Source organism: Rhinolophus hipposideros (genome assembly GCF_964194185.1).
Source record: "Rhinolophus hipposideros genome assembly, chromosome: 13".
NCBI classification, from domain to species: Eukaryota; Metazoa; Chordata; class Mammalia; order Chiroptera; family Rhinolophidae; genus Rhinolophus; species Rhinolophus hipposideros.
In genome coordinates this window covers 9,734,404-9,756,148 of record NC_138059.1, presented here as the reverse complement: position 1 = coordinate 9,756,148, position 21,745 = coordinate 9,734,404, and the positions used below count along the sequence as shown (strand labels likewise).

The 21,745-nt window shown below is 43.7% G+C and overlaps 1 long non-coding RNA gene across 1 annotated transcript; it reads right to left on the bottom strand.

Moving 5' to 3' along the window:
• Positions 1-18,203: 18,203 nt before the first annotated feature.
• On the bottom strand, positions 18,204-20,990 carry LOC308506753. The gene is made up of 2 exons (XR_013994768.1): positions 20,877-20,990; positions 18,204-18,942 (listed from the first exon to the last, which is right to left on the bottom strand). It is a non-coding gene; the product is annotated as an uncharacterized lncRNA (long non-coding RNA).
• Between the last annotated feature and the right edge of the window lie 755 nt (positions 20,991-21,745).

The following is a 21,745-nucleotide window of genomic DNA, read 5'->3' as shown; positions in this document are numbered from 1 at the left end:
GAATGAGATGTTGATGGCAGATACTAATCCTTTCTTCCCCTCTGAAAGACACAGCTTCAGAGCAGGGGGACCAAACTCAGGGCTCTAGTAGCAGAGAAGAAGGCTTGGGAATAGAGGAAGCCAGCACACCAGTAAGCATCAGCTCTACTCCTTGTGACTTTTTTACCCGACAGAATCACTGTTCTCCTAACCACAGGTTCACTGCCTGCAATGGAACACTGGTCGTGGGTCCTAAGACCTAACACTGGCTGGTTTATTGGAGGGATTGGCCAGGTCACCTCCAGCTGGTTTTTTCACTCTGCAGGCCAAACTCACTCCAGGTCCTACCGCTCACTCTGGATTGTGCTGTGGATGTCGTCCATCATGTGACAGCTCAAGAACCAGGTGTGGGGACACAAAAAAATAAGCCATAGACCTTGCCCTCAAGCAGCTCAGTCTATTGCTCAGTCTCAAATATGAGGCAGGCAGGAAAACATTCCCCTTGTACAGCTTGAGAAATTGAAATACAAATTAGAAATGTGATATTCCTGCCAGCACAAAAGCCCTTCTCAGACAGATAGGATCAGAAATGCAAGCAGCCAATGAAAGGTCCAATACCAATTCTAGTCACCTTACGGACGATGATGCTTTCGGAGATCTACTCCACAGGATAATGTGGGAAACAGTGTCTCCTCCTATGAGATGTCCGTGGGAAGAAAAGGGTTCCAAGGTCAAATAATTTTTGTGAAGTGCTGCCTACTAGCCCTCTCTTCCCCTGGAGATTCACAAGTCCCTTTAATGCACTGAGGGCTCTAAGAAGTCCTACGATAAGCAAGCTAGTTTCGCTCAGCAAACCACCATTTTATTTTCTCAGAGCATAACGCCTCCTAACATCATTTATTCATTAGTTATTGAGCATGAGTTATGTGACACACACACACCTACTTTTGAGGAAAACAGACATGCCTTCACTGACTTTATAAATGAATGGAATGAAATTCCATACCACCAAGAACAACGCTTCCTGGGGTAATAAATATTACTATAAAACTATATGGTTTACTAAGTGTTTTCATAACGAATTACATCAGTTGATACCCCACAGGTATTATCAACCTGTCCAAAGTGATCCAGGATGTCAATCCATCCAAGGTGACACAGATGAGAATCCAATCTAGTGTCCCTCAGGGGATTATTACCTATATGACTGTTATAATCCACCTCATCATTATCATCTGTATGATCCATGAGTTTCCGAGTGTCTTTGGACATATTAGTCAGATTTAGGTTCAGTGACAAAAGCACCAAAATCTCAGCAGCTTAGAATAAGCTAGTTTATGTTGCAAGTTGATGGCTGCGGGTAGGCAATTGTGGTTTTGTGCTATGGACTGAATATTCGTGTCCCGCCAGAATTAATATGTTGAATTCAAACCTAATGACCAATGTGATAGTATTTGGAGGTGGGCTTTTGGGAGGTGATTAGGTCATGAGGGTGAAGCCCTCATAAATGGGATTAGTGTCCTTATAAAAGAGGCTCCAGAAAGATCCTTCATCCCTTCCACCATGGGAGGACACAGTGAGGAGATGGCCACCTGTGAACCAGGGAGCACGTTCTCAACAGACACCGTCTCCCTGCACCCTGATCTTGTACTTCCTGCCTCCAGAACTGTGAGAATAAATTTCTGTTGCTTCTGAGCCACCCCGTCTATGGTATTTCTGTCCCTGAAGGGACTGAGAAACTCTGATCCACATGTCTTCTCATGCTAAGCTCCAGGCTGAAAGAATAGCCACTGTGTGGGTGCCGCTCCCATGGCAGAGGAAAAAAGCAAGAGAACTGAAGGAAACTCATAATGACCCATAAACACATCTGCTCGGACATCGCGTGTGTCACAGCTATCGACTGGCCAAAGCAAGTCGCATGGCCAAACCCAAAGTCAATTAAGGAGGCAGGGAGATATCCTCCAACATCCTACAGGAGACAATGCAGTCACGTGGCACATGCAGTCCTCCCCCACGTGGCACATGAAAGGGTCAGGGAATGAATAATTGTAGACAACACGGTGACATGGGGACAAGAAGAACAGCAGTTTGGAGCGTTGTAAGGATAGGCTTTGAAGCCAGATCAACCTGAATTCAAGTTCAGCCCCGCCAGTTATTAGCTGAGTGGTCTTAGGGATATTAGAGAAACTCTAATCCTCAGTCCCTTCATCTGCAAAATGGGAACAATAGTGTCTACCTTCCAGAGTTGTGACAAAGATTTAATGAGCTCTTAAGTTCTAAGCACAGTGCCTGATATTGTAAAATCCTCAGTGAATGGCAACTATAAATATGGCAGAGTTTTCCTTGCATCTAAATCAGTGGTCTGCAAACTAAACTTGCAAGTGCCTATGATTCTCACCCCTCCTCACACCATGCTGACCTTTGACCTTCACTCAGCAAACCTGCATCTCACAGCCTAGAAAGGCCACCGGGCCCACAGTAAAGGAAGAAAAACAAAGAAAAAGATAACAAGTGACAGATTCTACAAGTTTTTCCTTTAGAAACTGCTTAATCATAGACAAGTTAACTCTAGTGACATATGCAAATGACACGTCCAGGACAAGTAAACATACCTTGCCCTCCTGGTTTCTAAATCTGGCTTCAGAAGGGGAAGAAAATTCACCCAGGAGTCAAAAATGAGTAAGTGAAGGCTTTCAGGACAAAGATAAGTGTGGAAGGCTCCAGGCTCTTTAGTACCAGCCTGAGTCACTGGGATAACAGGCTCTTCTCACTTTCTCAAGGAGGGAAAGCAACCCTGTTCCCACAAGTTCTGACTCGAAGGGGCCCGGGCTCTGTGCACCTCCTTCCTCCTTGATAAGGGGGACTGGTTTTAGCAACGTGAACTTGTGCCCTTGCCAAGTCAAGGTCATTAGCAGTGGATAGGTTGCCTTACCGTCTGCAGTAATTACCCATTCAATCTCTGGGGCTGGAGGTAGTGTAAGATGAGTCTCAGGGGGCCCTAGGACTCTACCACTATTCTGTCAGAGAGAGCTAGGGTCCTAGAGCAGCTTCTCCTGCTTCTCGAGAGAGCATCTGCATGAGGAACTGAACTGCCTGCGGCCTCACTCCAGCCCCACAGCTGCTGCAGAGCCTGCTGGTTATGAGTATAGCGTCTTGCATCAACCAATCTGGCTCAAATCCGAACTGTGTGACATTGAGCAAGTTATATAACATATTTGAATGTTGGTTTCCCCATTAGTCAAAGTCAAGGAGTTAACTTCTTGTTTCCTTGTCATCATTCAGCCATCCTCACAACTCTCATTACCACCATCCAGCAGGTTACTGATATATCGTCCTCTGAATTAATCCATAACCTGGAGTAATTCTTTAAATAGAACTGCAGGAAGTCAGAATTATTTCTCTTTTTTTCCTATTTTGTTCCAGCTTTAATGAGATAGTATTGACATATAACACACATAAAGTTTAAGGTATACTTGAAAACCTGTGCTCATGCCACTATGCTATCTGCTTCCTGAACAGAGTTTGGTTCCTTCATAGAACTTCTCATAGTTCAGAATTTCATTTATTTTTTCTTTTCTTTCTTTATTTTCTTTCTTTTTTTTTTTTGTCTGATTTCTCCATCAAAGCTCCATGAAGGCTAGAAAAATGTCTATCTTGAACCAAGTCTATCTTTTTTATCAGTTTATCCTCAGCTCTTAGTACATATTAGACACTATAAATGAATGATTGGATGAATGAACTGATCCATTTATTGCCTTAATTCCTTCATCTGACTTTATGTTGGGGAGACAAGCTGACCACACATGGAAGTGGAAAAATTTTGGACAATAAAGAAAGATTAGGTCAAGTGGCCTGGCCAGTACCAAGATTTTTGGATGTATGACATGCTTATTGCCCAAAGTTTTCACCTCCTCTGAGAACTATCATCACCACCAACACTGAGGCCCTGCACAGAGAAAGGGTGGCTGCAGCCGCAGAATTAAGTTGGTCAGCTCAGCCTATTGGTACCTCAAACTAAGGCCGTCCCAAGCCAGCCTCTTGGACTTCTGGTCAAGATGGTGGAGTAGGTAAACACTGCGCTCACCTCCTCCCATGACCACATCAAAATTACAACTAAATTATAGAATAACCACCCTTGAGAACCACCTGAATACCAGCTGAATAGAATTCCTGTAACTAAGGATATAAAGCAAAAGCCACGTTGAGACTTGTAGGAGGGGCAGAGACAAAATGGGCTGCTCCCACACCCTTGTGTGGTGCTTAAAAATCAGGAGGGATATCTCAGCAGCAGAGGTCTCCTCTGAGAAGTGAGGGGCCCTAGCCCCCACCAAGATCCCCAGCCCAGAGCCAAGAAGAGGAGTCCCCACAACACCTGGTTGTGAAAATCAGCAGGGACTCTGTCCAGCTGAAATGGAGGCATCCTCTTAAATGGCCCGAGCACAGACTCATTCACTCACAAACACTTGCCCTACAAAGACAGCAGCTCAAAAAGTAGCAGGAACATACAGAAAGAAACTGAATTCTCTGGTGTCAGGGCAAGGGCTGGAGGGACTGCTCTCTCTGGGACTGAACTTCTGGCAGGTGCCATTGTTCCTTTGTTGAGCTCTCCTCTCACCCAGCCTGCAGGCACAGGTAAGCACCAAATCTGGGTCTCCATCAACCTGGCTAATATCACTAGCCCTACTCTAGTGATTCCCTGAGACCCTGCCCCATCTATGTCACAAGCGCTGCTTGCTCAAACTTCCACAAGCTGATGGCCTCAGCTTGTGCTGTGGACTTTCCTAAAATCTCTCAAACCACAAACACCAACTGGCTTCAGAATGCCCTGTAACTCTTGCTAAGTGGGCCCAAGCTGGTCACTAGTGGCAGCCAGCCTCAGTTCACAGTATAGCAACTCCCCGGTGCCTCCAAGCCCAGCACAGGCAGCTACCAACTGCAGGTCACTTTGTAGCTCCTACCAGGTTGCTCTAGGCTGAGCACAGGCAGCAGCCAACCTGGGCCTACACCAGAGCCCCTCCCAAGAGCCCCTCCCAAGAGCCCCCAGAACCAACACACCTAGTGTCTAGCTTCAGACCACACCAGAGCACCACCCAATCAGTTCCGCAAATGACAAACCCAAAGGTTGGATCCGGCAGGCACCAGAGCCCTGATAAAACAAATACCTCTCTGGGATGTCATCCCCTGCACAATATAACTCATCAGCTGTAGTCAGAGCCAGTCTTCACAGCCAGTCAGCCTGAGTGCCAATCCCACGCACTAACGTGCCAAGAGTAATCAAGGGTCACTATAAAAGGAGGGCACACACGACTTACACAAGGAACAACCCTGGAGGACCCAGCTCAGGTGACCAGGGAGACCCTGCCAGGGCCCCACAGGACACCTACTACATAAGGCAATTCTGCCAAGCCTGGGAGACATAGCAGCTCTACCAAATATGTAGAAACAAACGGGGGGAGGTGGCCAAAATGACAAGACGAAGAAACATGTCATAAATGAAAGCACAGGACCGAACTCCAGAAAAAATGACATAATGAAATTGAGGCAAGCAACCTACCAGACACAGAGTTCAAGACACTGGCTATAAGGTTGCCAAAACCAGCCTCTTAATCTTCTTCCCCAAACCTACTCCTTCACTTGCATTTCTTGTCTCAATAAGAGCAGCACTCTGCCAAGTCACTCAACCCAGAGACCTGGGAATTATCCCAGATTCTTCCCTTCTTTCCCAAACCTAATAGTTAGTCACTAAGTCCAACTGACATATGAGATTTCCCTTCCATTCCCTGGCTCTTCTGACTAGAGATCCAGGCCTCATCTCCTCTCAGCTGATCATCAGCCGCTGCCCTCACTCTTCTCACCATCCCCATGTTGATGTAAGAATATCCAAACCTGTGGAGAATCTGAGTAAGAGTTGATGTAAAGCAAACTGACAACATACCTGGAAGCAACATCTCAAATGCTCCAGCAAATGACAGTGTTGCAGTGTGTTCTATACATTTGGAATTAAGGCGAGAACTTGAGGAAGTTTGCATGAAGGTGGGAGAAAGCAAGGTAGGGAAATCTAGGATGGGAATACAGGATAGTTGACAAAATTACGTGCTCCCTTGAGGGTGGTTATGCCTCTGAGGGGTCTGGAAAAGATGATTTCTTTTGGCATTCCAAAGGTGTGTAACCTAGATGCACAAGAACAATGGACAGTACTTGCTTAAAGCAGAGGTAAACCTTTTATAGGCCTGGGGCTGTCTACCCGCCATGCCCTGTCCACTTAGGAATTTATGATCAGATCACCCTGTGAGGTTACTTTCAGTCACTGAACTTGTCAGATTTATTCCATAGCCCCTTTTTCATTCACACCTACTTCCTGGCTCCTCTATAACACGTTCCACACTGCTGCTATTGGCCTTTAAATATAAACCAGACAGGCATGTATACATTCATATAAATACGCAATCACCCTTCTGCTTTAAAAAGGTTGGGGACTTTAGATATTATCTGGCTCCGTGTTTTTCAATCATGTTTAAATATAAAAATCACCTTAGGGCATTTGTTTAAAATGCAGGTTCCTGGGCCCCACCCTCAACCTACTTACTAGGAATCTCCTAGGGAGGGGCCTGGGAATCTCTTTTTAATAAATGCCTCAGGTGGTTTTATAATTGGGCAAGTTTAGGAAACACTGACACAGCCTCATAGCCTAGTTAGAATAAGATTTAGCTGTGTTGGCTGTACATACAGAATCTTGACATTGAGGGGCTTAAGTAATGTACAAGTTTAATTATCTCACACAATGGGAAGTCTGGAGATAAGGCCTTCCAGGTTTGGTTTAGCAGCACAGTAATGCCATCCCACTGGGTCAGCATCTTTGCAATTGCCTTGGTATCTCCCTCATGGTTACAGAATGGTTGCCATACCTCCAAATATCACATTCTTATATAACAATGTCCCAAGCAGGAAAAGGGGGTGGGGCAGCAAAAGAACCTTTCCTTGTGTCATTTGCTCCTCTTACAAGGGAGAGAGATTTCCCAGAACCCCACGAGAAGGGCAGTGGTCAGGCCTGGGTCACATGCTCACTTCTAGTCTAGACCAACCACTGGCAAAGAGAAATGGAATTGCCATCATTACATGAGAGCAATAGTGACTTGTCCCCTACAGCTCGGCATATTACCACCCTACTAAAGTCAGCGCTCCACTGGCAAGGACGAAGGGGAAATGGCTGCTGAGGCCAGGAATCATCAATGCTATTCACCAAATATTTCTAGTTCTCCACTCCTTCCAGATACATGTGGGAGTGCCCTTCTCATTCCTGTCCAGTGAAATGTGACTGAGAGTAATTTGTGTTGCTTGAAGGGAAAGCTTTGCGAGCAATGCAAGATCTACCACATTCCTTTTTCCTCCCTGGAAATTTACGGAATCAAATTCATGGAGCTTCTGTCAGCTGGGTCCCTGAGTGACGATCTGAACATCCCCTGCCAACTCCCAATGGACAGGTAGCACGAGTAAAGAGTAAACCTTCGTTGTGAGAAACCACTAAGATTTGGGGGTTATTTGTTACTGCACCACCGCTCAGCCCACCCAACTGGAAAGAGGGCCTGTAGAGCACCCAAGCTGGGAAGTGCAGCCTGGAAACACCTGCTGCGAAGATCATACAGTAGCACCTACAGGACATTTTCATTTGCAGCAGCTGGTTGAACAGCTGGACTATCTCCTTCTTGACTGAAAAAAAAAAAATTCTCCCTTTGAAAAACACAAGTGGTACCCATGGAGAAGATGGGGCCATTTTTCTTTCTCTTCCCTGCTAATTCTTGCAAAATCCAGAACGCAAGTAATCCCTACGACAGAAGCATTTTGCTAAGTGCTTATTAAGTGCTGAGCCCATGAGATTTCTACTGTTATCATCACTCTCATTTTTCAATCAGGAGATCAAGGCTTAAAGAGTTTAAGTAACTTGCTCTAGATCATACAGGTAATGAGTATGGAAGTTACAATACAAAGGCACTCCATTTGACTCTGCTCCTGCTTGTTACACTACAAGGTTTGTACCCTGGGGCCCAGGGGAGTTCCAGCTGTGAAATCTGAGGAGTCATTGTAGATGCCTCTTTCCCGGGGACCGTGTAAGTCCATGATCTGATAAGACCCCATCAGGTCACCCCGTCCACCAGAGGTGCACCAAATCACCCTCAAAAGGGGCAAGTGGAAGAGAACTGGCCTCCTCCCAAGTCATCCTCAAGCCCACACTATTCATCAGTTTCCTTGCATTTCACGTCTGTCCCTCATCAGCAGCTACAGGACAATACCAGAGCAGCAGCAGGATCCATCAAGATTATTCAGGTGGGCCTCACCTGGGCTGGCCAAGGTCATAAGGAATACAGAAGCTCAGGTTCTAGAAAGGGTAGGAGGGATGGCGTCTAGACCAACGAACACCGCAATGTTCGCAAGACAAAATATGAGTCTGGTAAGGGATGGTAAGTTGCCGCTTACCATCCCTGCTCCTGTGTGCCTTGTCACATGCTCCTTTGTCTGCATGGGGTCTTCTTCCCAACACCACCTCCCCTTGTCTACACTATTTATACATCTGTCTCCCCCACTGGACAGAAAAGGTGTGAAGCACAGGGAGTATGTTTTGTTAATCTTCACATCCCTTGTACCTAGCTCCGTGCCTAGGATAATATATAGCGTGTGCTAAGTGCATACATAAATGAATACTATAGCGAGTGGGCCTGGATCTCCGTGTTTCTCCAGCACTTTGCTGCCTACAAAATGCTTTGAGTTTTGTGTGTGTGTGTGCGTCTCAACAACTCTGCGAGTCAAGCAGGGCAGATTTCATTCCCCTTTCATGGAGGAGAAACCAACGCTCCAACATGTCAAGCAATTTGGCCAAGACCACCAGTGAGCAAGCAGTACAGCCAGAAACGAGACCATGTGAAACTCATAGCTGGAGCACGGCAAATCTTTGTTGAGGTGCTAGGAAGAGGAGAGGAGCAATGAAGAGAGGGAAGAAAGACCGGTGATTTGGATCCAACCCTAATTCAGTCGTCTGACCATCTGCCCAGGATAATTTGGCAAGACCCACATTGAGGAGCTGAATCAATGCTTGTTTTTATCACCAGAGATAAGTGAACACATTTTCACATTGACGAATTATCAAACGGCAATTTTAGTAATGTCGTTAGACTGTAATAGAGATAGAATGCAATTTAGATATCCATATCCTTTTTCTAATCATCATGCGTCCATCAGCCTTGGAGGTCAAGTTGAGTTTAATTTTCCTCAATGATAGGACTTTTGGTTTCAGTCTTCCCACTCTCAGTACTCTGTTTTCTGTAACTTCCGTTCACCACATAAAGGGAAAGGTGTGTGTGCAGAGACTGGGAAGGTAGGGTGATTCTTCTTTTTTAAGACAAGACAAGGAAAATCAGTTGTAATACTGGTTTTTCTCAGGTACCCAGTCTTGTCACACTTCCACAAATACACTCGCTTGAATACACTCTTAACATATTTTAAGAAATTCCCCATGGTTCAGCAAACAGGGGTGACTCTTTGCACGAAGGTTTTCAGCAGCCTTAGTAAGCATGATGTTTGAATCCTTGAAATCATTTATTTTTTATGTGTAAATAAACAATGGGAGGAAAGGAGATGGCATCCATACAATTTTAATGAACAAAATTCCCATCCGTCATCAAAAGAAAACAAAAGGTAGCTTAATGGGCACAAAGAAGCTGTTTTCCTAGTGATTTTTCTGCTCAGCTCTCCTGGGAAGAGGAGTGGCTTCTAAATTAGAAAGAAAAAATGATGCTCTGAGTGTATTTTTTCCTGTCATTTCGTTGTCTTTGATCTTGCATTTCCTAAGAAAGAAACACTTAACCTCCAATGTCAGATTAATGCATGCTGTATTTTAAGATCCTTTTCGAATACGTAGAAACTCTGTGAATCAGACCAAATCTGTATCTTCACACATGAACTTAAAAAGATTCAAACAATGGGTTATGTTCAAGCAACCAATATGCTTCTAAACTATCGACTGGATTCAGATATACAACTGATTTTTTTCAACAACATTAATGAATTATTTTTGATATAGCAACTATTTTCCAAATAAAATCTATTCAACTAAATGCAACTAGTCACAATGTTTTGAAATCAGTTTACATATGGACACTAACCAAGTGGGTCCTCCCTTCACCAAAATGGCAGGTTCTGCCTGATTTCTCCTGAAGGGCAGTGAAAGCCCTCTCCAGTCACACGAGCAGTCTATCTTGGATCTGTCTGAGCCCCCTTTTCAAGTGAATGAAGTGTATTATGTTGCCAGAAGGATACTCCATCTTCTATAATAAATATTCATCTGCATGTATCGTGAACTTGAGCAGCATGACTGATGAACTCCAGCTCTGGAAATGAATGGGAAACTCACTAAGACAAATGTCACCTTCCAGTGCTATCCTTACAGATAAATTGCAGTTAGATTTAAACAAAGTCAGTAATTTCATGCTTTCTAACTGGTGCCTGATTCAGCTCAGACAGCCCCTGCTCTCTGTATAAGGGTGCTAATACCCAATTTGCTTCATAGGGTTTTGGCAAGTTCTACTAGGGAACAGTCAACAATTTGTGCTCAGTGGTCTTACTATTGCAGTACAATTATGCTAAATACACTTGCCCAGGTAGTTATGCAATTTGGCCAATTCAAAATTTGGGCAGCTTCCTTTATGGTTGATAGGAGTACACAGAGGTACAACTCTTTGGGAAAGCAAATTGCCACCATGCCATAAAATTGTATTTACTCTTGGACTCCGGAACGCTCCACCTGGGGATTAATCCAAAATCTTTGTAAAGGAGACTATTTATCTCCCAGTCGTCTGGGTTCTTTGTAGAGGGGCACACTCCACACCACAGAAGAGTCAGAATCCTCCTCTCTCCCACGCTGCCCCAAGTGGGAGAAAAGGACTCAGCCGATGGGTGCATTTGGGAGAGGGGGTTCAACAAGAGCCTTCGTACGTATGTTGGACTCCCTTCCTCCATGCTGCCTTCCAGGATGCTTGTTGTATTCTACATTGAGCAAGAAGAGGTGAAGCTCAGTTCAGAGAAAAAATATATTAGGGAATCTATATGGCTGATATCTTATTCTTCATCCATATGCCCAGCACCACTCTCTCATTTGTGTCAGATGTTGTATCAGGAAGATAAAGGCTTCATATACTAGCCTTCATCAAACATCAGCAAATTTTAGACTCAGACATGTCCACTGTGGAGTTATTTCTTATCTGACAATGGAAAAATGTGAGGAGCAAATTTCACCCAATGTAATATGCAATATTAGGCAGCCACTACAAATAATGTAAACACGATGTATAGAATTTACTTTATAATAATAAAAATATAGGAATACCATGTTTTCCCAAAAATAAGACCTACCCTGAAAATAAGCCCCAGTTAATTTCGTCAGATACATGGACACATTTAATACGTTATCACGATGTTCCAGAAGAAGATGGCATGACTGTATTTGAATAAATGTAGATTGTTGTACGTGAAAAAATAAGACATGCCCTGAAAATACGCCCTAATGCATCTTTTGGAGCAAAAATTAATATAAGACCTGGTCTCATTTTCGGAGAAATATGGTATAAGATCCTGTCTTATTTTTGGGGGAACATGGTAGGTAAAGCAAAACATCAATAATTGTTACAGCCACGTGATTAAAAGGTTAGTGCTCATCAGACTGACTTGTCTCTAAAAATAATCAGGAGAACATGAGATATGGGTCACACTCCTTGAACTTCTCTGGAAAGTATTTGAAATTGTATAATTTGTAATTTTCTATTATTTTTTCGTACATGATGATAAATGGTATCCCTTATCTGCAGAGAAAGTTTTGTAACTTGTAGGACGGCAGAATGAGCAAAGCTTACTCTTGTGACCTAGTTCTAAAGAGTGTGTACTGAAATATTTAGCTCTGGAAAGTCCTTATGTAATGTATATGCCAGGATGCTTGCCTTATTTCCAGTTTCAAAGAAGTAGGAATTGGTACATTCACCCCTAGACACCCACCCTCCGGCCCCAATTGAATGTTTTAGGTACAGCTGTTCTTACATAAGTTTGTAGAGAACTTTCAAAAATAAAAGTCTATCTAGACTTTTCTAAGTTACAAACACATAAAGTAAACATGCTAACATACAACCCAGCAATTGTTCTCTTGGTAATTTACCCAAATGAGTTGAAAACTTCATCCGCAAAAATCTGCACACAAATATCTGTCACAGCTTTATTCGTAATTGACAAAACCTGGGGACAACCAAGATGGCCTTCCATCGGTGAACGGATGAGTAGACTGTGGTACATCCGTACAATGGGATATAATTCCATAATAAAATAAAATGAAAGAGCTAGCAAGCCATGAAAAGACATGGAGGAAACTTAAATGCATGTCACTAAGTGAAAGAAGTCAGTCTGAAAAGGCTGCATAATGCCATGTTCCCCCAAAATAAAACCTAGCTGGACCATCAGCTCTAATGCATCTTTTGGAGTAAAAATTAATAAAAGACCTGGTCTTATTTTACTATAATATAAGACTGGGTCTTATATAATATAATAGCATAATATAGTATAGTATAATATAGTATAATATAATATAATATAATATAATATAATATAATATAATATAATATAATATAATATAATATGATACTGGGTCTTATATTAATTTTTGCTCCAAAAGATGCATTAGAGCTGATTGGCTAGATCTTATTTTCGGGGAAACAGGGTGTATGATTCCAGCTCTCTGATATTCTGGAAACGGCAAAACTCTGGAGACAGTAAAAGGTCAGTGGTTGCCAGGGGCTTGAGGGGAGGGCAAAAGGGATATTTAGGTGGAGCACGAAGGATTTTTAAGGCAGTGAAACTATGTTGTATGACACTGTAATGTCAGATTCATGTCATACATTATCCCCTTATCAAGACCATAGAATATACAACACAAAACTTGAACCCTAATGTAAACTATGGATTTCAGTTAACAATAGTTGGTAATAAGTCAGAACGTAAAGCACTGGACAGAACATAAACCAGACAACTCATACATTCAACAATATCGATGATACTGATATTTATTAAACTAAGCAGCAACCTCAAACGCTCATGTAGTGCTGAATTTAAAAATACAAAAAGATACAAAATCCTATGCACAGGAAACAATGATGAGGGTGGGTTGTGAACTGAGGTTATATTTACTATCTGATCCTGTGGCCCTACAAACCGTATTGTCTATTTAATTTGATCGGAATTATAGTTAAAACTGTACTTGAAAACATGACGGACAAAAAGAAGACAGGGCGAAAAATTCATAAGGAGAGTTGAGATGTGAAGAGGCGGGCATTATGTGTGAATTTAACATGCCTAAATGACTTTCATCATTTAAATGTAGTTTTTGGAGGTTGATCATCCATCATTTGATTGTTGGACAATGATTCTACGTATGTCCTATGCATTCTTAGGGAGTGAGTCCTTATGTGTGGCAAATGCTTTTAATGTCTCAAGCTCACATATAAAATGGGGAAATGAAGGTCAGAAATTTGCTGAAGTCCTGTCACTAGTAGAACCAGGACTAAAATCCAAAACTCCTGCCCTCATTCTCTTCTTGGGGAAACACCTCTAATTATGCATCCCTCAGCCAGAATCGTTCATTCTTTGACAGCCAGGATGATCTCAACTTATATTCTTTCAGCACCTTCCCAAAACACACAACACAGGGCTAAGGAAACTGCCGATGACTTGATTGATGTTTGAAGAGAAATTTTAAAGCTGACACATTTACCAGTCCATTTGGCCTTATTGTGGGTCACTGACCTTGAGCATTTTGAACCTTATCGGGTTATAATAATGCCTAGCACTCACTGAATGAACAGTTACTGTTCACCAGACACTGTATGTGGCATTTTATATGTGTTTCCTTAGTCATCACAACTCTACACAGTGTCATTCATGTCCCTATTTATGTGTTGAGTAAAATAAGGCACAGAAGAGCTAAGTCCAAGGTCCACCAGTACTAAGAGGTGAAGCTGGAATTCAAACCCAGAGAGTCTGACCTCAGAGCCCAAGTTCATAGGCGTCCCTTTGTCATTCTTAGGACTTAGGAGTTAGCTCTTCCCTCTGGCAGGACAGGAGTGAGAATTGTATCCACAAAGGATCCTAGACTTTTTCTGTTCTTACCAAATAGTGTTATTGACATCGTGGCATTAGTCATTCTGGTTTCCATAGAGCTTAGGGTCTGCCAGGGTGCTGCCATGCTATTTGACTTGACATTGGCAGAAAGAGATGAGAACGCAGATCACAGAAGTAACGCTGTCTTGATGTCCAAACAGATGAAGTCTGGCAAATCGTATATTTTTTGACTCCGCACTGACTCCAACTCCAAACATTTCTGGAGCTGGCAGGAAAATAGCAAAAGCAAAATGTAAACATTGTCGGTGCTTTTAATAAATGATAGTTAATAAAACCCGAAAAGAGGAAAGCTCGGAAACTTAACTTCCTGTGTTTCCCATTATTTAATAATTTATTATATGAAATCCATTGACCTTTCAGTGGGCTTTTTTTAATAGGAAGCTGGAGCGTTAATGATGGTTTAGCTATTTTATTGAACAGCATTAGCATACAAATAGGACATCAATAACCAATTACGATCTCCATCTTGGAAAAGCAGGTCTCTCCCAGGGCCTCTGTGACTGCTAACTCAGCTACTTAAAGGTCTCGGCACTTAATGATGGTGGCATTCAAGGCTTTTCTCAATCGAGCCCGAGGGGGTCTCTCCAACCTGACATCTTGCTCTTCCCTCCAGCCAACCTGGTCCACCTCCTGCATCCAAAGAGAGCTTGTGCTCACGCTCCAGCGTTTCTTATCTCATGCTGATCCTGTCCACTCAGGCTCCGGCCCTTTGATTTCTGGGTTCCATTCACTCACCTCCCATTCTCCATTCATTCAGCAGATGTTATTGGAACCTGGCTAGTGTCAGTCACTAGGTGACTTTCGGGAAATACCAGGAGCAAGGTAGACATGACTCTTTCGTGCTGGGGTGACAGGCTAGTGCAAGGGCCAGCAAACATTCTCTCTAAAGTGAGTATATGTGACTCTACGGACCATACCACACCTGTCACAACTACTCAGTTCTGTGGTGGCAGTGGAAAGCGGCCATTGACAATAGTACTTCGATGCATGGATGTGGCTGTGTTCCAGTGAAGCTGTATTTACAACAAACCACTGTAGCGTAGCTAGACGTGGCCCATAGGACATAGTTTGCCAACCTCTGGCATAGAGTCTGGACTTTGGCGTCAAAGAGGGCTGGGCTAGAAGTCCAGCCACCCTACTTACCGCTGCGTGCCCTTCAGTAAGTTACACTGTTTTTCTGTGCCTATTTCCTCGTCTGTAAAGCGGGAATAATAAATGTATGTTAGACTCCGTCGTTCCCCTGTTAGAATCCCTCAGTGGCTTCCCTCGAGTCAACCCATGACCCATAAGGAAAGCTTCAAACAATCTGCCTCCACCCATCTCTCCTAACCCCTTCCTTACCTGTCTCCCCTCCCTGATTCCATTTTTGTCATGCTGATTTTCTGTCCCAGCCCAGGCCATTGAATCAGTGCCCACTGCCTGGGACTCTCTCCCTTCCTACTTGTCACATGCTCAGCTCCCATCCTTCAGGGTCCAGTTTCAAAGGCAGTTCTTCCAAGGGGCCTTCTGTGACCATCCCATCTAAAGGAACCCCACACACACTGGGGAAAATGCCACCAGTCCTTCTGTCTCTGTTCTTTGTTTCTTTTGGAGCATTGATCCTAATTTGTATTTGTTTGTCTAATTCTTCATTTTCATCCCTCCACTAACGCATCAGTTCCATGAGTGCAAAGACTTCACCATGGCGTCGGCAGCACCTAGCCCGGTGCCTAGCGTGAGCTGTCAATTAATAAATATTTCTGTCATTAATCAAATAAATCAAGAAATGTCAGCACGTGAATACATCTCAGTCAAGGAAATGTCGTGGTGTTTTATCTGTCCCACTGTTATATAAACATGGTAGACTAGTCGCTCATATTTCTACAAAGACTCTTATTTCCTCTCACGTTAATTCTACCTTACAGCAGGGTATAATTTTGATTTCTGGAATGATTCAATCATTGACTTGTAGCATTGCATTCGAATGTGCCCCACACTGAGCTACCCTTAGGGTTCCTAAGACTATCTTCTTCTTATTTCTGGCGTGATTCTTTGCTTTCTGTGGAAGAACCACTTCAGACCAAGAACCAGAAGGACCAAAGCATGTAACGTTGAAAGGCCTGGGTTCTGGTCCCAGCTCTCTCAGTTGAGCTGTGTGACCCTGGATAATTCAAGGAACCTCTCTGAACTTGGTTTCTTCAACTGCGAAGGAAGAATACGAACAGTTTCAGCAACAACCATCTAACATGCTCAGAAGCAACCCCCCAGTTTTTGAGCCACCAGTATGGGCAGATGAGAGTGAGTAAGAAAATAGGTGAACACACCTACTTCATAGAAACATCCTGCTTCAAAATATCTACTCCAATGCTCTTCAGTCTTGTAGAGCTCTAAGCCAGAATGGACTTTCTGGGGCCAAGCCATTTCCTGAAATGATTAATTATTGTAACAGCAGAAAGGTAGATGAAGAAGCGACAGATGGCCCGTGGGAAATAGTCTAGAATCACCTGCTATGAAATTAATTTCACATCTTGAAGGCTCGGGGCTCAGAACACCGTGCAAAAAATGCCTGTTGATAAATCGTGTGTGTTTGTATGTCAGCCTCTCTGCAAACACCTAAATAATATATGTCATGTCATGTTTTCTTGCCTCCATCTCGTTTTAATACATTATCATTTATAGAAAGCTGCCAGGAAACATGGAACATCAATCAAGCCATTAATTCCTGAGATTATGCTAATGAGATTCATGTAGCGTTTGTTTTCCAGAATAGCTGCTCCCCCAGAAAGGATGTTCTGGACTCCTCCCAGCTCAGTCCTCCCTGCTTAGGCCCCGAGCCATCACGCTGTGGTGTGCCTCTTCAAAGGGCACCCCGCACATTGGCACTGGCACAGGGAGGATTGGCCCAGGCAGACAGCAAAGGCCAGCAGCTTCCCTTTGGAACGGGAACACATGAAACAAGAAGTGGAGGGAGATGTGCGCTAATGTGCTTAGGAGGCCTCCGCCATAGTTATCACTTCTGCTGGAGAGCAAAGTGGAGAAGGAAGACGGAAGTAAAATGAAGAGCCTTCCAAATAAGAAGCACCATCAGCTGGGATGGCAAGAGGGGACCAGGGCAGCTGTGGCTTCTATTCATGTGGAAGAAAATCAGGGTACTGTGGTTGGTGCCAAAGGAGAAAACCTGGATCATAGTAAGTGCCACTCACTGGGCACGCTCGCCAATGCCGTTTGTGCCTTTCTGTGAGTACTGTCACCACCTTTTATCCACAGGGCTCAGAGAGGGCACTCAAGCTTGCCCAGATGCTGAAGAGCTGTGCCTGAAACCCAAGTGTTCGTTCTGTTTTGTCTATTGTACACACATTAAAACTGTGTGGATTTAAATGCACTCTTTTGAAGTCCTCCAGAGAAACAGAAAATGGGCTTCGCCAACAGTGCCTTTAAGATGCTTCAAAACAAAAATCACAGGCGAGAAATTGACAGCATGAGGGAGCCTTGTGGGGATGACTGAGCCGCTCTTTGTCTTGACTGATGATGGTGAATCGAATCTGTGATAAAATTGCATAGAACTGCACACACACACACACACACACACACACTCACACAGACACACACAGAGGAGGCCAAGTAAAACTGGTGAACTCTGAATAAATTCTTTAGATGAAACCAATGTCACCTTCCTAATTTTGATATTGAACTATACGTAGATGTACAATGTTACCATTGGGGGAAACTGGGTGTTGGGGACATGGAAACTTCCCGTACATTTGTTTGAACTGCATGTTTGGGTCACTCCAAAAATTCATACATTGAAGCCCTAAACCCCAACATGATGGTATTTGGAGGTGGGGCATTTGGGAGGTAATTAGGTTTAGATGAGGTCATGAGGGTGGGACACCCCTGATGGGATTAGTGTCCTTTGAAGAAAAAGAAGAGACACCAGAGCTTTCTCTCCCTCTCCCTTTCTCTTTCTCTCTCTTTCAAAGACATCATAAGCTACATCAAAAGATAATTCATGGACTGGAAAAAAATCTTTGCAATGCATATCATCAGTAGAATATATGTAATCCAAAATATATGATCATATATATATATATATACACATGTATATGCATATATATCCAGAATACATTAAAAATCTCCTAGGCAATCCATAGGAAAACAACACACAAGTAAGTTACAGAAAATGAGCAAAGAATAGGAAAAGTCAGTGGAAACACAATTGGTCAATGAACACATATAAAGATGTTCACCCTTACAAGTAGTCTGGGAAACAAAAATTCAAGCAATACTGGTCTGTCATTTCACATCGTAAGACTTGCAAAAATATAAAAGTCAGACCAATACCAAGAGTGCATGAGTCATGAAGAAACAGAATTTTTATAGATTCTGATGAGAGTGTGAATTTTTGCAACAAGCCTGAGAACCATTTGGCAGCACTTAGTCAACCTGTAGGTGTGCACGCCTATCAGCTGGTGACAACTATGTGCGAGAAGCTTTATTTATAATAGTAAAACATCTGGAAACCACCTCAGCGTCTCTTCACAGGCGGCTCTGAACCCAGGCAGCTGATCTGAGTTCTTCAGCTCGGAGCCACCCTCCCCAGTTTCAGCTCGGATTAGGGGCAAACTTTCTGACAGAGATGACATCCTCTGGGGCCAGTCTGGGAGCTGGAGCCAGGCTGCTGGAGTTCAAACTGATGTTCTGGTTTCTCTGATGCCAGGTCCAGGGAATTCAAACACACTTCCGGGGTCTGAGGGCCACCGTCAAGGTAGGGAGCCGACGCTGGAATTGGAAAACATACATTAAAACACTCCTTAAAATGTAAGGAGTGAAATCTTTTGAGAAACAAGTCGCAACGGTGGCCAGTGTTTCGGTTATTATGTCACAGTCAATTAATAGAGGGTCCCCAGACAGAAACATGTCAGTGACAAAAGTATTTCACATGTGCCGGGCTCTAGCACATGTAATGCTCCATTTGACCTTAACCATAACACCAGGGAAGGTCATAGTTAGGCCCATTGTCCAGACGGGGAACTAAGATGGCTGGAGGAATAGTCACGTGACACGGTACAGAACCAGAAGGGGAAGAGGCAGAACATAATAAACCAAAGGCTACCGACTCCAAACCATTCTTTAGGTGTTATTACGGCAAACTCATTTCCAAAAGCACCTGTCCTCTCTGATCAATGGTCTCTTCCACTTTTTCCAGTTTAAATAGTTAATTCATTACTGAGTTTCAATCCTAGCGATGACTTTTTCCCTTCATGATGGCAATGGTCAGCCTTGACGACCTAGCCAATAAGTTGCTTTTTTCAGTCCAATAGAACAAACACCCCAGATGAGAAGCAGGCATTCTGGACTCCAGCCTGAGCTCTCCTATGAATCCGTTGTATGGCTCACTTCTCTCTGCCTTCGTCTTATCATCTCTACATGGGAACGCAAGCTTTTAACTATCTCATTGGGTGGTTGTGAAGACAAACTGAGATAACATATGTCAAAGCATTTTGAAAACGTTACAAGCACTATACAGATTTAGGGGTCATTATTACAAAAGCAATAAAAAGGGTTGATCCCACTGATCAACGGTGAGTGTGTTTTGGTGCCTCCCGCGTTTCCAAGAACAGCAGTAATTGCACTTGGCAGAGAAATCCCCGGCAGTTAACCAAAGCCGAGGGTATTGGGGAAAAGCACAAGCAGGCCAAATCCAAATGATTTTAAAAGACACTATAAAAATAAACAAGGACTCCAATATAATTAATTCCAGTTCCTTCCATTCTTCCTGCGAGTACTTGGAGCAATGTAGCTTGTTATGTAGCAATTACCCTCTGAATCCTTCGAATCCCAGATGATCATTTTCAGCTTTAATTGCCTTGCCTGGTTTGAATGTTGTTATAGTTCAAATGCAGCCAATTAGCACGGGCCAGGCCCCCGCGTGAGGCTTCACGTGCAAAGAGCGCTCCTTGAAATCCCTGCTGGACTTTACCCCGGTTTGTCCCAGTAGCCACAGTTCATACCCTCAGGTGCTATTAGGGGAGGCAGGGCAAGCAGAGACTCAGAGAAAGCACCAGAAACAGTGGGCCACGTTCATCAGCGCTTGACAAAAAAAAAAAAAATTCTTATAATGCTAATGATGCCGAAAGGTGTTCCAGGACATTTGGGCAACAAGGGAGGCCAATGGCACAGATGGGATTTGAGCATCTGGAGGGGCGCATGGAGGGGGAGGGAGGTGGCCTGTGTGATTGCAAAGACTTCTCTCTTCCGGAAGGCTCTACGATCCCGTGTGCTGTGGTGAGAAAACAAATATATATGGAGGAGAGATGAAGAGGGTCAGCTTTCCATCCAGGATACGTAGGTTCAAACTCCAGTGCTGCCATTCACTAGCTGAAAACTGCTAAGATTTGGAGCAAGAGGCCACATCTCTTCGGGGCTTGTTCTATGATAATAGGGGCAATTGTTACTTAGCGTCTCTGTGCCTCAGTTTCCCCATCTGGAAAATGATGGTAATAGTAGCGTTTACTTCCTAAAGTTGTTCTAAATAGTACGAGTGAGCACATGTCATTTAGCACGGTGTCTGCCATGTAAATGCTGAGTCTTGTGGCCATCTCATCACCATCAGCTTTCTTCTCTCCCTTTCAGTGGTGTTAGCACTGCTTTTCCTGACTTTGGCCCTGACGCCTGCTCTCTGCCCTCTGCCCTCCACCCTGCATGCAAATTACCTGGATCTCGATAAAACGTAGGCTCTCGTTCAGTAGATATGGAGTGAGGCCTGAGATTCTGCATTTCTAATAAGCTTTCATTTCTAATAAGATCGCGCCATTGATGCTAAACTGTGGACCAAAATTTGAAAAGCAAGAGTCATTATTATTTCTATTCAAAGAAAACCAGTAAACTCCCATTTCTGGCCAATAGAGAATAACAGGGACCAGACTAACCTTCCTACCTTAAGTTACAAGAAAAGAAACAAAAATTGACAAAACAACAGTTATCACTGGATATCAGGCAAAGAAGGGCAATGATCCCTGGGACGTGGGAAGTAAACAAGGTGAATCCTGTGATTGCCCTCGCTTATTACCTTGAGACCCTTCCAGGTCATAGCACAGGGAGGGGCAGGCTAGGTGAAGCTTAGCCAGCTTCCAGAGTTGAGGAGACGGAGCTGAGAATCCAGAGAGAATAAGGGGATGAGACTTTGCAGGACTGAGTTCTGGGAAGGAGAGAGCTGCACAGAGAGAGAAGTCCAAAGACCTGCACAAATTCCCTTCGAGTATTCAGCAAAGTACAATTCAGCTCGTGTGTGGGGTGACAATCCAAGTTCAGGAAAGAGCCACCTGCAAAGACTAGAAGGAACACCACACAGCACAGTCACAGAGCCAGAGAAAGCACCTGTCAGCACCATCCAGACTAGTAGGCTCCCTAACACATGGGAGGTTGTGTAGACTACTCGGAAGGATATTACTTTAGACGGGGGGGCATCATCCTTACACTAAACACAGCTCTCATCCCACCAAACAAATCTTCAAGGCAAGACCTGCAAGGATCCGTTATTTCCAAGTAACCTAACTGCATTCCACAACCAAGCTCAAGAACA